This window comes from Bison bison, unplaced genomic scaffold (genome assembly GCF_000754665.1).
Source record: "Bison bison bison isolate TAMUID 2011002044 unplaced genomic scaffold, Bison_UMD1.0 scf7180017864042, whole genome shotgun sequence".
Classification (NCBI taxonomy): Eukaryota; Metazoa; Chordata; class Mammalia; order Artiodactyla; family Bovidae; genus Bison; species Bison bison.
The window spans coordinates 2,523,494-2,539,524 of NW_011494614.1; the positions used below are offsets into that span (position 1 = coordinate 2,523,494).

General features: G+C 35.5%; 1 protein-coding gene across 2 annotated transcripts in view; it reads left to right on the plus strand.

Moving 5' to 3' along the window:
• Positions 1-1,531: 1,531 nt before the first annotated feature.
• Positions 1,532-16,031, plus strand: part of MBNL1 (muscleblind-like splicing regulator 1) — a 220,794-nt gene continuing 206,294 nt past the window's right edge. Inside the window, exon 1 of one of the 2 annotated variants that reach the window (XM_010835406.1) lies at positions 1,532-1,647. The gene's annotated coding sequence lies outside the window, so the exon portion shown is untranslated. The remainder of the gene's footprint in view (positions 1,648-16,031) is intronic. The other variant, XM_010835396.1, reaches the window with a different exon arrangement.

The following is a 16,031-nucleotide window of genomic DNA, read 5'->3' on the forward strand; positions in this document are numbered from 1 at the left end:
AGGGCAGTAAAGTCAGAGATTTTTTGAGATGGGGGAACCTTGAACATATTCACCAGCCTAGAAAGGATTTTTAGAGAAATAGTGATATACATCTACCACCCAGGTAAAAGGGACACAAATATTGAGCTAGCACATTAAAATCATCCAGAGATACTGAGCACTGTGCTCCCAGGAGTAAACCTGGGTCTTTGAGCAACAGATGGGCTTAATGTTTTATAATAATACTCACATATAGTAATTATAAAGTCTCTCAAAACACATAGAATCTAAGCAATGTTAATCACATCAATAACTTTTTCTTCAAAGTTTTTCTATAAGTATCTCACTTTTTTAATCAAATTTCATATTGGTGACTCTATGGTGGAGTTTTTATCTGGTTTGATTTCAGTGTTGGGGGGCGGGGGAGGGAGCTTTCTTAGTGTTGTGTATTCATTTATTTTCACTTACTGCAAATTCACATTAAGTATGACTTTAGGTGAAATGGAAAATGTTTCCATTTTTAATCATCCCCTAATTACTTTTTATTGGCTCTTTGAAAATAAGGTTAAGTAAAGCAGCGTGTGATACCTTGAGAGTATGGTAGTTTCTAAAGTTCAGAAAGCAGTTCTTGCAACGTGTGGAGGTTTGCATAATTACTTAATTATTCTTGCAATCCACCCCCTATCTCTTCCCCAACCAGCAAGGGAGGGTGGGAAGGACTGCCACATAAAAATTGCAGCTACCCATTTGCTTCTATGATCCAGTAACCTGGGAGAAGTATATACATAAGTATTTCCTTTTATTTGAAGTTAGCGATAGTATATGTGTTGCCCAACTGTTTTTATGTCCTTTTTCAAATATTGTCCCTACTGTCCCATAGATATTTTTAATTAATGCCCTATCTTCTTAGAAAATTAACCAGTTAAATGCTCAGCATTGCAGAATCTGCACCTGTTTTTTATTCTTGTGGCTGAAGTTGAGAGAGATCATAGCTCATGAATAAGGAACAGTTTCAGTTTTGCAATGCTTTATCTATATGAAACAGGCAACTATTCATGGGAAAGGAAGTTTAAAACTTTTAGGTAAAAAAACCACTATTCAGATTCCAGGAACATGCCCGTTTACTGAAGTTTTTTTGTTTTTACAAAATGTCTGTAGTCAGGTTAGCATTTAGGTCATACTCCAAAGACTTTACATTAATTAGCCTTATGAAAAAGCAAGTTTATTCCTCATATATCAGCTTGACAATTTCTTCCACATAGAGCAATATTTTCTGTTTTTCTATGATTATCATTTAACCGCAGAGGAGATGTTTCCTCATATAAATGAACATTACTTAAGTATAAATTTCTATAACTTTTCTAAAATTTGCTTACATATATAACTATATACATTAATTTTGTATGTATACCCACAAATTATAGGCTGTTACCATGATTTCATGTGTAAGCTTTGTGAATAATTTTCTGTTCTCTGTAGAATTTATAAAGCATAATGACTGTGGTGTTTCACAACTTCCTCTTTCAGTAGACTATCACTTTGCAGAGGGGGAAAAAAAAAATTTGTCTAGAGAAGAGAGCAGAGCAGAGAACAGAGTTCTTTGAGGTGCTGTTAGTTTAATTTAATTCTCTAAGCAGCCCAACAAGCAACTGTAAATAAGATATAGAGGTAAGAAGAAAGTATTACTTATTATTTTTCATTTTATTTGGGTTGTTACTTATAGAACAACAATTTAAATACTGGCCAGATTACAAAGTAAGTTAAATTAAACCGGATATCTCTCTCAAGTAAGTTGTCAATATTTCAAATGAAAATGCTTAGCAAATTTACAATGTCTCAACTTCATACAATCTTTAAAAAGCTGGAAATTTTAAAAGTTCTCATTGACCATTAAATTATTTTAATTGCAAAGTTAAACATACTCTTTCTTCGTAAGTTTGTACACAACTTACACTAAAAGAATTTTTATATTAATGATAAATTTTGAGAACGTTTTTCTTTCCCAGCTCCAGTAAATTCTTAACGTTTGTAAATTCTTAACGTTTGTAAATTCTCCTACATATATTGGTTTGTTAATTTTGCATATTATTAGTTGAACATTTTCTGGGGAAAAGATATTCTTGCATTTGTTTACTCACTGTGAAAATGTATTATTTTAAAAGGACATTTCAGTGTTATTTTTCATATCATCACATTACAGTGATATTTAAATACTTTAGAAAAGCAATTTGTAGCGTATATGATATGATCTAGAAAAATGAATTCATGTTTGTCTTAAGATCAGTTTACAGTTTAATGCTTAACAACAGAGCAAGAACTAAAACAAAGACCATTTGGATTTGTAATTGGAGATCAAACTAAGCTGAAACTGATCTCACTAGGAAATTCTAAAGTAATCTAAATACAATGTAATTTTTTCCAATTGTTTGTCCCAATTAGAGTAATGTTTATACATATTAACATGAATTAAGTGTTTTTAATACAATTGTATTCTTTATACAACAATTTTTAAATCTTCCTTTTAAAAGCAGTTGGTTTCCATGACTTTGGCCAAAATCATTACAATTTATCTCAATACATCTTTGAAAAGAAAAATGCACTTATACACACACATATATAACATATATATATATTCAAATAATAATGCAAACGCTTACTTGACTTGGTTTGCTTTTTCAGTTACAATAATAGCATGGCTTCCAAAAGAGAAAGTCTACATTGTTCAATCAATTAACGGATTTAATTTTTACTATTTTGGTAAACAGTACTGTCATACTGGTTCTACATTACCTGGAAAAAAGCTTTTTTAAAAAAACTATTTTCATGTCAAGTGTTGTAACAAGAGTTGCTGTTTTTTTATTATAAGGAGGAAAAAAAAAGAAATAAAAACAGATTGATAGTGTTATAAATTCAGGAAGTAAACTGTTGACTAAAGTTTGAAATTCTTAACTAATTAACATTTTAAAATTAAGCTGATAGTTGTGAGAAAACCATTAAAATTATACACCTTCATCTTTATGTATCACATATCAATTAAATACAACTACTTCCATAGAATTTCATTATGTTATTTGCAACAGTATCATTTTTAATGCCCTTCTTTATTCAAAAAAAATGATGGAAATATTTTTAAATGTCCAGAATTTTAAGTATGAGATATTTTGACATCATGAACTATTATGTGCTATGTGTATGCTATACATAGTGCGGTGTTACACTGAATAACTGATGACAACAAAGAGAAAACATAATCCAAGGAAATTAGAATCTAAATTGATCACTGCTGTAATTCAGAACGCAAATAAAGGCTAAATAAATAGAGAAAATGCTATCTTGCTAGTAAGACAGATGTGTTGATGTTGTTGTTGTTGAGAATTATTAAAGTCTCTGAACGAACAGCCTAGTCCTAGATTATGGAAAATAAGCTTAGAATATTTTCTGCCTTTGAGAAAATTGTACCTACAGAAAAAAAATCAGTGCCTATCTGGCTGTGTTTGCATAAGTCATGTAGATAGTTGAATGGGATATTCCTGGTATTGTTAGGAAAACAGCTGGATGCATTGCATAGGCTTTTTTTTCATTAACTTTTAAAAAAATATTTGTTTATTTAGATTGCGCTGGCTCTTAGTTTCAGCACATGGGATCTTTTTTTTTTTTTAGTTGTGGCATGTGCGATCTAATCCTCTGACCAGGGATTGAACCCAGGGTCCCCTGCATTGGGAGCATGGAGTCCTAGCCATTGGACCACCAAGGAATTTCTATTACATAGACTTTTTATTTCACACACTGTCATTACATAAAACATTTAGACTTTGCCCCCACATCCAAAGTCGCAAAGAATTGGACATGACTTGGCAACTGACCAATGAACAACCACATCCAAAATTTTTAAGTGAAAGTAGATACCATAATGTAAATAATTTATTGCTGGGAAACATAAATTTTGACTTTTGAACTATAGACACATATTTTACTATGTTTCATTAGAATTATATTCATGTGACATACTATATAAGGCATCGATTTTCACTGAGTCTAATAAAAGTTAAAACTAAATGACTGCTGTATGGCATTGTGAAATTTTATATCTGTCTTAATAAGACACAGTTGACTATGTGACCTGTGGGTGATATTGCTGAGGACCTGTCAGTTGATTGAGACCCAGGGTTGATCCAGCTAATCTCATAACTCCCTGGCTATATCTCTCTTTCACAGTATGAACTTCCCAAAACTGCCCACCTGTAGAAGAGAATGACTTGCTAACAGAAGACTCTATCCCACCCTGACGAATATATCATCTTTCATATAATAACTTTACTTTGAAACAACATTATTTGTTTCTGATATAGACAACTGGATTTCCAAAAGGTCTTTTGAAATACAGAAATATTTCTTTGTTGTTTGTTTTGCTTTCCCTTCTTTGGGCCATTTCCCCATTTGCAAAAAAAAAAAAAAGAAAAATAGACACAAGAAAGCTTGTTGCCTGAAAGAGGTTATGGTTTAAGTGCAAACTAAGAAGGATGGCATGTTTTAAATTCAGAAACAAAAATTCTCTAAAACTAGGTATTGTGAGTCTTTCAGCCTTTTAAAAGCAAATTTGTATCCACCTATATCTGTTGATCTTCTATTTATTTTTAACACATATGATTTCCAGATAAGCATCAGATGTAGTGCATTCATATTTATTTTGCTAATAAAACTATGTGTTAAATAAATTGGAAAATTCTTGATTTCCCAAAAATATGCACTGTGTATTTCCCAAAAATATACTCAGTATATTTTGTCTGTGAGATAGAATGTGTATCTCATTTCCATACAAGAAAGTATATATCTGCAAATATAAAGAATAAGGGCAAGCCCTTTTATATTTCTGAACACTCCCACTTAAAACGATATATTAAATGCAGTCGACTGTACACGTCTGCACTGCAGTGTAGAAAATAAAAACACCACTAATTTATTGTAAGTCAACCATTACTCCAATAAATTTTTTAAAAACAGTGCTAATTTTTTAAATATTTAAAATGCAAATTATTTGTTATTTGAGCATTGTTGTTGTATTTCCAACACTTACCTGACATCACTGATAATTTTTATTATTTTACATGAACTAAAATCAGGCAGTTATATTTGATGTTTTCCAAATTGCTTCCAGTTTTATTTTTTCATTATTCTGTATATATACAATAAATAAGTTTTAATGTTTCAGTATTATTGAGGAAAACGCTAAATTTGTATTTTAAAATCCAAATTTAAAGAAAAATATTCTACTTTACAGATATTTCATTGTAAGCTTTTAGTTTTTTATGTATGTAGTTGTCACCACATTCTCAGAATTCTTCTTTTCGATATAAGTGGTAATATGATCTTCAAAAACATCACCAGTTTCTTCAGATTCTGAAAAAAAAAATAGTAGAATTTTTCTTTAAGTATACCTTAGTTAAATTTAGTTTCACTTTTCATAAAAAAATATTTAAGCAGATGCATTTATTCTTTTCCTGTGCTAGTGAACAAATCTGAATTAGAGAAGGGATAAAAACATTCTCAGTGCAATTAGGTGGCTTTCTCAGTAAGATAAAATCACATATCTTATGGCAATGGATTTTTCAAAATGCTCACTAGATATGCTTGTTATATTTCATTTACTTAAAATGTATTTATTTAGAAATAAATTCAAGCTCAAAAAATGTTATAAAAATAAAAGCAGTATACGGAACTCTCTTATTCCCTTACCCAGGTTTACTTAATCTTAATATTTTACCTCATTTACTTATAATTTGTTCTCATTCTTTCCATCTTTCTATGTCTATTTTTTTTTTTTCTTTCTGAACCACTTGAGGGCAAGTTACAAACACCATGGCCCTTTACTTCATTGTGTAATGACTAAAAATAGTTTCTTATTTACCAGTTACATATAATTATCTACTTCACAAATTTACATGGATATAATATTTTAATCTCATATTTGTCCATATTTTAACTTTACTGTTTATCTAATAATAACTTTTATGATATTTCTCCTTCCAGTAAAGAATTCACTCTAATGTCACATATCACATTTAGTTGTAGTATCTCCTTAGCCTTCCTTAATTTGGAGCCTTTCAACAACATTTCTCTGTATGGAGTTGCAGATTTTAAAGAATACAGTTTATCCACATACTTTTTTTTTCTTTTCAACAGTTCCTCATTTTATATATTTGACATTTTTTCATGATTACCTTGTGGTTATGCATTTTCTGCTAGAATACGGCACATACAGGTGCAATCAACATCTAGAGGCATGTGATGCTCATCTATGCCACATGGAGAGTGTTAATTTTGGCTATCTAATCAAGGTGTTGCCTAATTTCTCCATTTTATAAGGACGGCTCCGCGTGTCGGTTTAGCATTAACCAGTGCTATCTGATGCAATCTGTACTAAAATGGTTTCCAAATGATGATTTTTCAACTCCAGCACTTCCTGAACATTTGCATCAGTCTTGCACATTCTACTGTAAGCAAAAGAACTCTCTTTCCTCCCACTTATTTGATTATTAATTTATGTTTATCTGTCACTGGTGTGAACTCATGGATTTCTGTATTTTCAATGGCTATTGCCACCTTAATAATTTTGGTGCTCAAATGGTCCACATTTAGCCAATGAAGCCCTCTCTTTCTGACTTCTGATGCCTTGCAACATGCCCTCATCATTCGAGTAAGTATTCTCTTACTCTTCTGAATAAGATGTTCTAGTACCCATCCTGTATCACCCCTGAAATCATTCATTTCTCATTTCCTTTAGTGGGGAATAGTGTTAGAAGCTAAGATTTGGGAGTTTTGTATACTCACTGCCACTGCCATATCTTTGCTTCTTGACTCTTTCTGGAGAAATATATTATTGCATATACATACATAGACATAAACACACAAATATGCATTCACAAATCATAGGCATTCATGAAAAAAAATTTGTATAGACACACCTCTGTTTTAGACATCATGAGTTCATCTGATAGCTCTAATTCTAATCTATTCCTAGAGGGTTCTTTCTTGCCCTCCACAATTCCATATTTTTGTGCTCCTTCTTCTGCATTGTGAGCCCTGGATCCTAACAATATGAATATGCTTACTCATTTGCTCAATTTTATGATACATCTAATGGAGATGGCAATGGCACCCCACTCCAGTACTCTTGCCTGGAAAATCCCATGGGCGGAGGAGCCTGGTAGCCTGCAGTCCATGGGGTCGCTAAGAGTCGGACAGGACTGAGCGACTTCACTTTCACTTTTCACTTTCATGCATTGGAGAAGGAAATGGCAAGCCACTCCAGTGTTCTTGCCTGGAGAATCCCAGGGACAGGGGAGCCTGGTGGGCTGCCGTCTATGGGGTCACACAGAGTCGGACACGACTGAAGTGACTTAGCAGCAGCAGCATGATACATCTAAAATAATCTTTAAATTGCTTTACCCAAACTGCTACTACAATAAGCAAACCTACTGAAACAGAGGGCAGAGTTTGTGTGCACTTCTCTCCCCAACACTCATACCCCACCAAATACTGTAGTTGTAAATTATTAGATGAATACACTTTCCTTCCTTCCTCTCTCACTCCATCCCTCACTCTTTGTTCTTTTTTTTTTTATTCAGGTTATCATAATATTTACTTAAAATACAATTAGATTATTTGTTTCCATTTGTTTCTGGCTTTAAGATTTTTCTCCTTTGCATTATTATTGCTTTAATTTTTTTTTCTTAATTTATTTAATCTTTTTTAAGTCATGAAGAGGAATTGCTACTTGCTTGCGACCAATTCTGTTAAACAAACCTGATACAACCTAATTGAAATTTTATGACACAATTCAGAAATACTTGTTTGAATTACTAGTTGAACTTTTCCTTTATATTTCAATTTTACACAGTCTCAGTTCAGCTCAGTTCAGTCGCTCAGTTGTGTCCAACTCTTTGTGGCCCCATGAACTGCAGCACACCAGGCCTCCCTGTCCATCACCAACTCCCAGAGTTCACTCAAACTCACGTCCATCAAGTTGGTGATATCATCCAGCCATCTCATCCTCTGTCGTCCCCTTCTCCTCCTGCCCCCAATCCCTCCCAGCATCAGGGTCTTTTCCAATGAGTCAACTCTTCACATGGGGCCAAAGTACTGGAGTTTCAGCATCATTCCTTCCAAAGAAATCCCAGGGCTGATCTCCTTCAGAATGGACTGGTTGGATCTCCTTGCAGTCCAAGGGACTCTCAAGAGTCTTCTCCAACACCACAGTTCAAAAGCATCAATTCTTCGGCACTCAGCTTTCTTCACAGTCCAACTCTCACATCCATACATGACCCCTGAAAAACCATAGCCTTGACTAGACAGACCTTTGTTTACAGAGTAATGTCTCTGTTTTTTAATATTCTATCTAGGTTGGTCATAACTTTCCTTCCAAGGAGTAAGCATCTTTTAATTTCATGGCCGCAGTCACCATCTGCAGTGATTTTGGAGCCTAAAAAAATAAAATCTGACACTGTTTCCACTGTTTCCCGTCTATTTGCCATGAAGTGATGGGGCCAGATGCCATGATCTTCATTTTCTGAATGTTGAGCTTTAAGCCAACTTTTTCACTCTCCACTTTCACTTTCATCAAGAGGCTTTTTAGTTCCTCTTCACTTTATGCAGTCTACATCTGGTCTAAATTCAGTTACTTTCTTGGATATTCCAGAAAATGACCATTTCAAATGAGAAAGGAGATAAATATCTGTGGTACTTGGCCAACCTTATGTGTTTATCATTCCAGAGATTTTTTAAAAGTTAATTGTGCAAATACCATCTTATTTACAACAAATAATTAGATAAGGAAAGTAAGATAAGAAGTAACCATAAATTTTCATAGTCCATAAGCACTGAAAAAAAATTCTCATCCTTCCATATAAGTTATTCTAGAATGTTCCTGTTCCCAGACCTCCCCCATATTCTACTCCAGTTGCTTATAACTATGAATACATCCTAATATTTGTGGTAACAAGAGAAAGTGGGTTGATGTCAAAAGATTCATTTTCAATTTCAATTGTCACTTGCTGACTGTGGATCTTAGGTAAGTTACTTGTCTTCCCTCTCCAAATATCTAGTCTCATACAGTTCAATTTTTAAAAATCCATACCTCCTTAACATCTGCCAACTTCTGGGTTCATACCTCAAACTTATTGTTAAAGCTCTTCACTCAGATGTTAACAGTTATGTCAAAGTCAACATGTCCAAAAAGAAAAAAAATTCTACTTATCCACTACTTTTCATTTCTCCATCTCCAATCTTCTTTGCTCAGTAAATGGCACCATCTTATACTTAGTTATGTAGGTCAAAAGCATCACTAATTTTTCTCTTTGCTTCATTTACACCCTAGTTATGAGCAAGTCTATTAAATATATTTTTCCAAAATATATCAAAACACTGATCAGGCTCACCCCTTCCGCCATCTTGAGTATCATGTGAGACACTGTCTGTGTACTTGTTGTATCCTCCTAAGAAATCTCTCTTTTTCTACTCATGCATCCCAGTGCCAGCGTGACTCTTTAAAACATAAACCAAATCATATAACTCGATGCTTGAAATTCTTCAGTGGCTTCCTATTTTAAGTATGATAAAATTCAAATTCTTCATGTCTTGTCCTCTACCTACATCTTTGCCCTCAAATCCTCTCTGTCTTCCCTTCATTCACTATGCTCTGACTCTCCATCTACCTACGTCTTTGCCCTCAAATCCTCTCTGTCTTCCCTTCATTCACTATGCTCTGACTCTCCATCTACCTACGTCTTCGCCTTCAAATCCGCTCTGTCTTCCTTTCATTCACTATGTTCTGACTCCACTCGTTATTTTGCTCCTAGAGTATCTTAACTTTGCACGTACTTTTCCTTCTCTTTTCTTAGCAAGCTCTTCCCACACATTCTTTAATAAAGACACAAGCATTCTTTATTCAGATCTCTGCTCAAATGTTCCTCCAAAAAGATGTCTTCCATCACCAACTATTTTATTGTAGAGTTCCTACTCCAGTCATTCACTGTCTTTTAATTTTCTTTAATTTTTTTTCACTTTTTAATAAAAATTTTATTGGAGTATAGTTGCACCTCATTGCTGTGCTATCCTCCACTGTACAGCAAAGTGAATCAGCCATATGCACACACATATCCCCTCATTTCCAGATTTCCTTCCCATCTGGGTCATCACAGGGCACTGAGTAGAGCTCCCTGTGCTACACAGTAGGTTCTCATTAGTTACTTATTTTATACATGCCTGCTCATGCATGCTCAGTTGCTAAGTTGTGTCCAACTCTTTGCGACTCCATGGACTGTAGCCCACCAGGCTTCTCTATTCACAGGATTTCCCAGGCAAGAATACTAGAATGGGTTGCCCTTTCCTTCTCCAGGGGTTCTTCCTGACTCAAGGATTAAACCTGTATCTCCTGCACTGGCAGGCAGATTCTTTACCACTAAGCCACCAAGGAAGCCCTATTTTATACATAGCAGTATGTGTGTGTGTGTGTGTGTGTGCATACTTATGTGTGTGTATCCTAATGATGCTATGCTATGCTATGCTAAGTCACTTCAGTCGTGTCCAACTCTGTGTGACCCCATAGACGGCCGTCCCTGGGATTCTCCAGGCAAGAACACTGGAGTGGGTTGCCATTTCCTTCTCCAATGCATGGAAGTGAAAAGTGAAAGTGAAGTCGCCTAGTCATGTTCGACTCTTAGCGACCCCATGGACTGCAGCCTACCAGGCTCCTCCGCCCATGGGATTTTCCAGGCAAGAGTACTGGAGTGGGGTGCCATTGCCTTCTCCATCCCAGTGATATTTAATACTAAATAACATTTTAGTTTTTTTTTTTTTTTTACTCAATTATTTACTGTCCATTCCTCCCATTAGAATATAAGTTCCATGAGGGCAGGGATTTGGTCTGTTTTGTTCATGTTATATCCACAGTATCTCAAACACTGCATGGAATATAGTAGGTGCTAAAATAAATTATTAAGCAAAATGTTTCAACATTTCTAAGCCTCATGTACAAATAAAACAGGCATAATGAAAATAACAGCTATCTCCCAAGGCGGTCTGGAAGAGGCCATGGTTATGGTAGGACTCTAAATTGTCATGCAGTTGTCAGGTGGGGATACTTCTGTTACCACTGAGTGAAAGGAACTGAAACCAAAAAGTGGTCCCTGGAGACAACAAATGGACCAAGAAGTTCTCTTTTTGGTGTGTGTTGGCTTTTTTCCACTGAGCTGAAAAGAGATGAGTTCATAGTGGCTGCCACTAGCCTCTTAGAATATGGAGGGGCAATCTCTGTGCATTGCTGCCTCACTGCTTCTACACTTTTTCTGTCCCTGTCCTCAACACCAAGAAAAACACCTGTCCATTCTTCTTTGGGCTTACCAGGTGGCGCTAGTAGTAAAGAACCCCCTACCAATGCAGGAGATATGAGAAATGTGGGTTCGATCCCTGGCTCTGGAAGATCCCTGCAGAAAGAACCCACTCCAGTATTCTTGCTTGGGAAGTCCCATGGAGAGAAGATCCTGGTGGGCTACAGTCCATAGGGTGGCAAAGAGTTGCACATGACTGAAGCAGCTTAGCATGCATGTTCATCTTTGCAGTTAGGGTTCATTGCTTTCTTCAAGCCAGATATAAAGCAATCTCCTTCCAGAATCCTTTCCTGATGAATCACCCTCATGGCTATGCATATAGTTCACATATTTTGCAAATGTTTTCTGGATCTATTTTAGATCTCAAAGTGGATTATAAAGCTGCTCTAGGAAAATTGTTTTTGACTTTTGTTTGGTTTTGGTTTTGGTCTGTGGAAAATGTCAAGATTAAAGTTATAAACATACAACTTGGTTCTTGAGACTTTTAGGCCCCAAAGAATAGTGGTGATGATGATGATAATAGCTTTATTATATTTTTAGCATCAGTTTTTAGTACCATTGCATGTGACATGGTATGTCACTTTTTAGGACTATTTTTTAATACCATTTAAAAATATTATTGTATGTCAAAAGCTTCCCATGAGTAATTTAATACCTCACCAACCCTGTGAAATATGTACTATTTTACAGATTTAAGAGAAAAAGGGAGAGAGGTTCAGAGAGAGCTAACTTGATAATGGTAACATAACTGATCTTGGTGTGTTTTTCTCTAAGCTGGATTTTTATCATCGTATTATATTGCTTCTACTATTTATTTATTGAGAAACAAGATAGGGAAAGCTGTGGTTTAGATGCTATTAGAAATTTATAGATTTACATGGTACAACCCCTGCCTTGGAAATCTTACCATCTAGTAGAGGAAATATTAAAGAAATGGATTTTGAGACACAATGTGAAAAATATAAGGTATCACCCAAGACATCAAAATAATCTAAAGCTATACTCCTGGGTGAAGTGATGGCACAAGGCTTAGTAAAAGAAGCAACTTTAAAATTGAATCATCCACATTTTATTACATGAAAAAGACAATAAATTTAGGGGAAATTACAAAGAACTAAAACTTTTTAATTTCAAAGAACTAAAAATATTAATATTTTATGAATTATGATTTATAAAAATGAATTTAATATTGTAAATTTTTCCCATTTTATGGCCTCACCACAGGAGGTATTTGGTGTCCCTGACTTTGTGGTTCTTCTCAGGAAGTGGGTTATGTGAGGAGAAGAGTTTAATTCTTGTGAGAAGACTGTTTTCATTTGAAGCGTGGACAAGACCAAGTTTCCACCCTCCAGGAGCTGAACTTCTAGTCTAGTGGGGAAAGACAATGAGTACACCAGTAGACAAGTAAATTTTTTAAAAGGGAATTTCAGATAATGATAGCAGCATGAAGAAAATTCAGCAAAGCAGAAGGACAGAAAGACAGCTGGCCTCCCGAGGTGGCCTCTCTGAAAGTGTAATACTTAAGCTAAGACTTGAATGCTGAAAAGACTAAGGCACCATGGATTCAGGGAAGAGTGACCTGGGAAGATTGAGGGGCAAGTGCAGAGACAGGAATGAGCTTAGCACATCTGAGAAGTAGAAAGGAGGAGTCTGGTCCTTTGAGGGAAATGGGGCATAAAACTAAGGAGGTGAGGTTGACAAAGGGCCAGGTCACCTATGTTGGAAGTCAAGGAAAAGAGTTGTCCAAAGTGAGCAAATATTTGCAAGGATGTGTGCATATGTGGATGGGGTGGAGGAATACAATGAATGACTCATTCATTATCTGTGTTTAACACAGGCCAGGGAGTAAACTGTTGTTTGAAGCGAGGCAGGAATTGCTACATAGGTCAAAAGTTTTTTTAGGAGATTAAATTATTATATTTATATAAATTTCAGATAAGCTCAGTTTTACCTTCAGAGGTTAACTACATTTTCTTGCCTTTTTATTTCCATAATAGGTGTGAGTTTGATAAAAGTGAAAAGGTCTCAAATATAATTTAAATTTATCAACTTGAGATTTTTCAGCAAAATTGCTGTGGATTAATTGACCCCAATCATGGCCACTGAAAATAAATTCACTGATGTCTGGTAATGGGGTCATAAGGCACTTCATTTCTGCATTGATATGAAGCAGAAAAGACTAGAGAAAAGGCTACATTAGAGTCTCTAGAGACAACAGATGTTCCTTTGTTTATTCTTCCTAAATCTCAATGTCAGTGATCATAGGGACCCTAGCAATATCAACCTGTTCCTCTTATAAGTAGCAGTAACTTATACATTGCATTTTCCATGGTAATTATGAATTCCCTCTGATTTATTTTTCTCATCTCAAGAGCTTTAAATGACCCAATTAAATAACACTTATTATTATTATTAATATTATTATTAAAAACTTTTTGAGGGAGTTTGGAGGTGGGGTATGATTTGGGAAGGGAATATAAGCTGATTTACTGAGAAAGATATATTATTTTTTTTTAAAAATGGAGTAAGCAGACTCAATATCTAGGAGCAAATGGCTTCCCCCTATACTTAAAAAGTGAATTGCAACTAGTATGGCTGTTTCTATATCTGATTTGGGTTAAGAGTCTAAGCAGAAAAAAAAAATCTACTGTGACCTTGGTCTGAGTGTGTGCTAGAAGATTGGCATGGGTGGTGTGGAGGGGAACACAATGATAATTTCCCCAAGGCAGGCAGACATGATACTGTAGGAGTTAGAAGCTAACTTTTACATGCTCCTGACAGTACCTAAGTAGAAAATCATTATGCTACCAGTATTGGGAAGTGTGGAGGGTGCAAATGACTTACATGCTACTTAAGCAATGCACTCCATCCTATCACATACATTTGTGGGCATGATGACTCACCATGTTATCGGATTAATGCAAAGTGTGAGATGGTATGTGGTTTCTAAGTGCTGGTGTGTGAGAGAATAAATATATGCTTATCTACCGTGTGTGAATGTTAAGAGACCAGTCCTGAAACATGAAGCCACTCTCTGACCTGTTGCTTACTATAGTTGGGTAACTTAACCAAGAAGCAAATCTGCTGTGGGAGTTAATGGGATTTCTGCCATAGAGTAGTACACGTTTGTTGACATGAACTAGGTTCAAGAGGGGATCACAGAAAAGGCGTGTGGGTTTGGGGTGTGACTCTATTTAGTTAACTTGGGGCTAATAATTTCTCTAGCATTGGATACTAAGAATGCCTTCTCCTGGCCAAGCAGACTCTCCTGCCTTATTTGGCTTTGTTCTTCTGATGGTGACCCATCCTGTTGGAAAAGAATCTCTTTCAAAAGTGTAAATGTTCCTCTTTCTGTGGGTGACATCATCATTCCTGTGGCCCAAGTCTTTGTTACTAAATAGTACTTAGCAACATATAATCATTATTTTCTCCTCTTAGAGTTCTGAGCGTGTTTGTTCTGATGAAGTTGAGAGATATGCTTTTTTTTTTTTTCTTTCCCAGGAGGGAGGAATAAAATCTGAAAAAGAGGAAGTTATGTCTGAAAGGATCTCTTGACTTGTGTTACTTAAAAGAAGCAAGTAGACAGCTAAATTTTTGTACTGTGGCAACAGCTTTGACTGGGTTTTAAAAAAAAAAAAATCATAATTTCACGTATGGCTCCAAAGGAAGTGGTTTCCATGCAACTGTGCACATAAACTGTTCTTTAAAGTGGTAGATAGATGCCCTTTGCTTGGCTTGGCTTGTCCTTCTTATGATTTTCCTTGTAAAGTGGGTAGGGAAAGTTGGACAAAAGAAAGCTGTTCACTGGCCAATTAAGATGTTTCTAAAGTGCCTGTTTATCATTCCAGGGAAGATCTGGGATTCCCTTTTAATTACATCCTACCTGTCTATTCAAAAAAACTGTAAGGGAATCTGTCTTTTCATCTTGTAGAAAATAGCTGTAAATCTCTTAAGATTGTAGTTTGAGTCTAATCCTCATATTTTGAAGACCTGAAGTCTAACATGAGCTTATTCTTTAAATATTCTAGATTTTTAAATTTGTAATTGCTATCCAGTTAAAATAATAATAGTGGTTGTAAGTTATCAAATGCCGGATCCGTGTTAGGTTAATTCCCATGAAGTCATTCATGAGCACATTTTTATGAGGTAGGGATTTTAAGTTCACAGGAAACTGAGACTTGAAGAGATTGTCCAGAACCTCGAGTCTAATAACAGGCTCCAAAGACTGTCTTTATCTTACAGGAGCCAAGGTCATGGGCAGAATAACAGTTTTTTGAAAAATTACCCCTGTGTTTTTTAACCTGATTCTTCTAAAGAATGTGGTACACACACAGGTCATTGCATGAGGTGGGGAGAGAAGGGTATGCCTCGCTTCAAAAGTGTTCAACAACACAAGCAAAAGGGCAAGGTGGAAGCAGCCAGACTCTTGCCAATGGAGACTGGCCCATGTGTCATATTTGGCATGTGCGTACCTGTTGTCAAAAACCCCAAAGTGTTTTCCCTTTAGTCACCCAGTAAGTTAGTCATAAAAGAGGCAGACTTACTTCAGTTGTCTTCTTCTTCCATCATGGTAAGGAAAAATACCCAAAACTGTGCAAAGTATCATCCAAGTACTCCATTTTCCCTAATAGTCAATTTGTCTGCACCCCATAAATTGGATATTTGGTA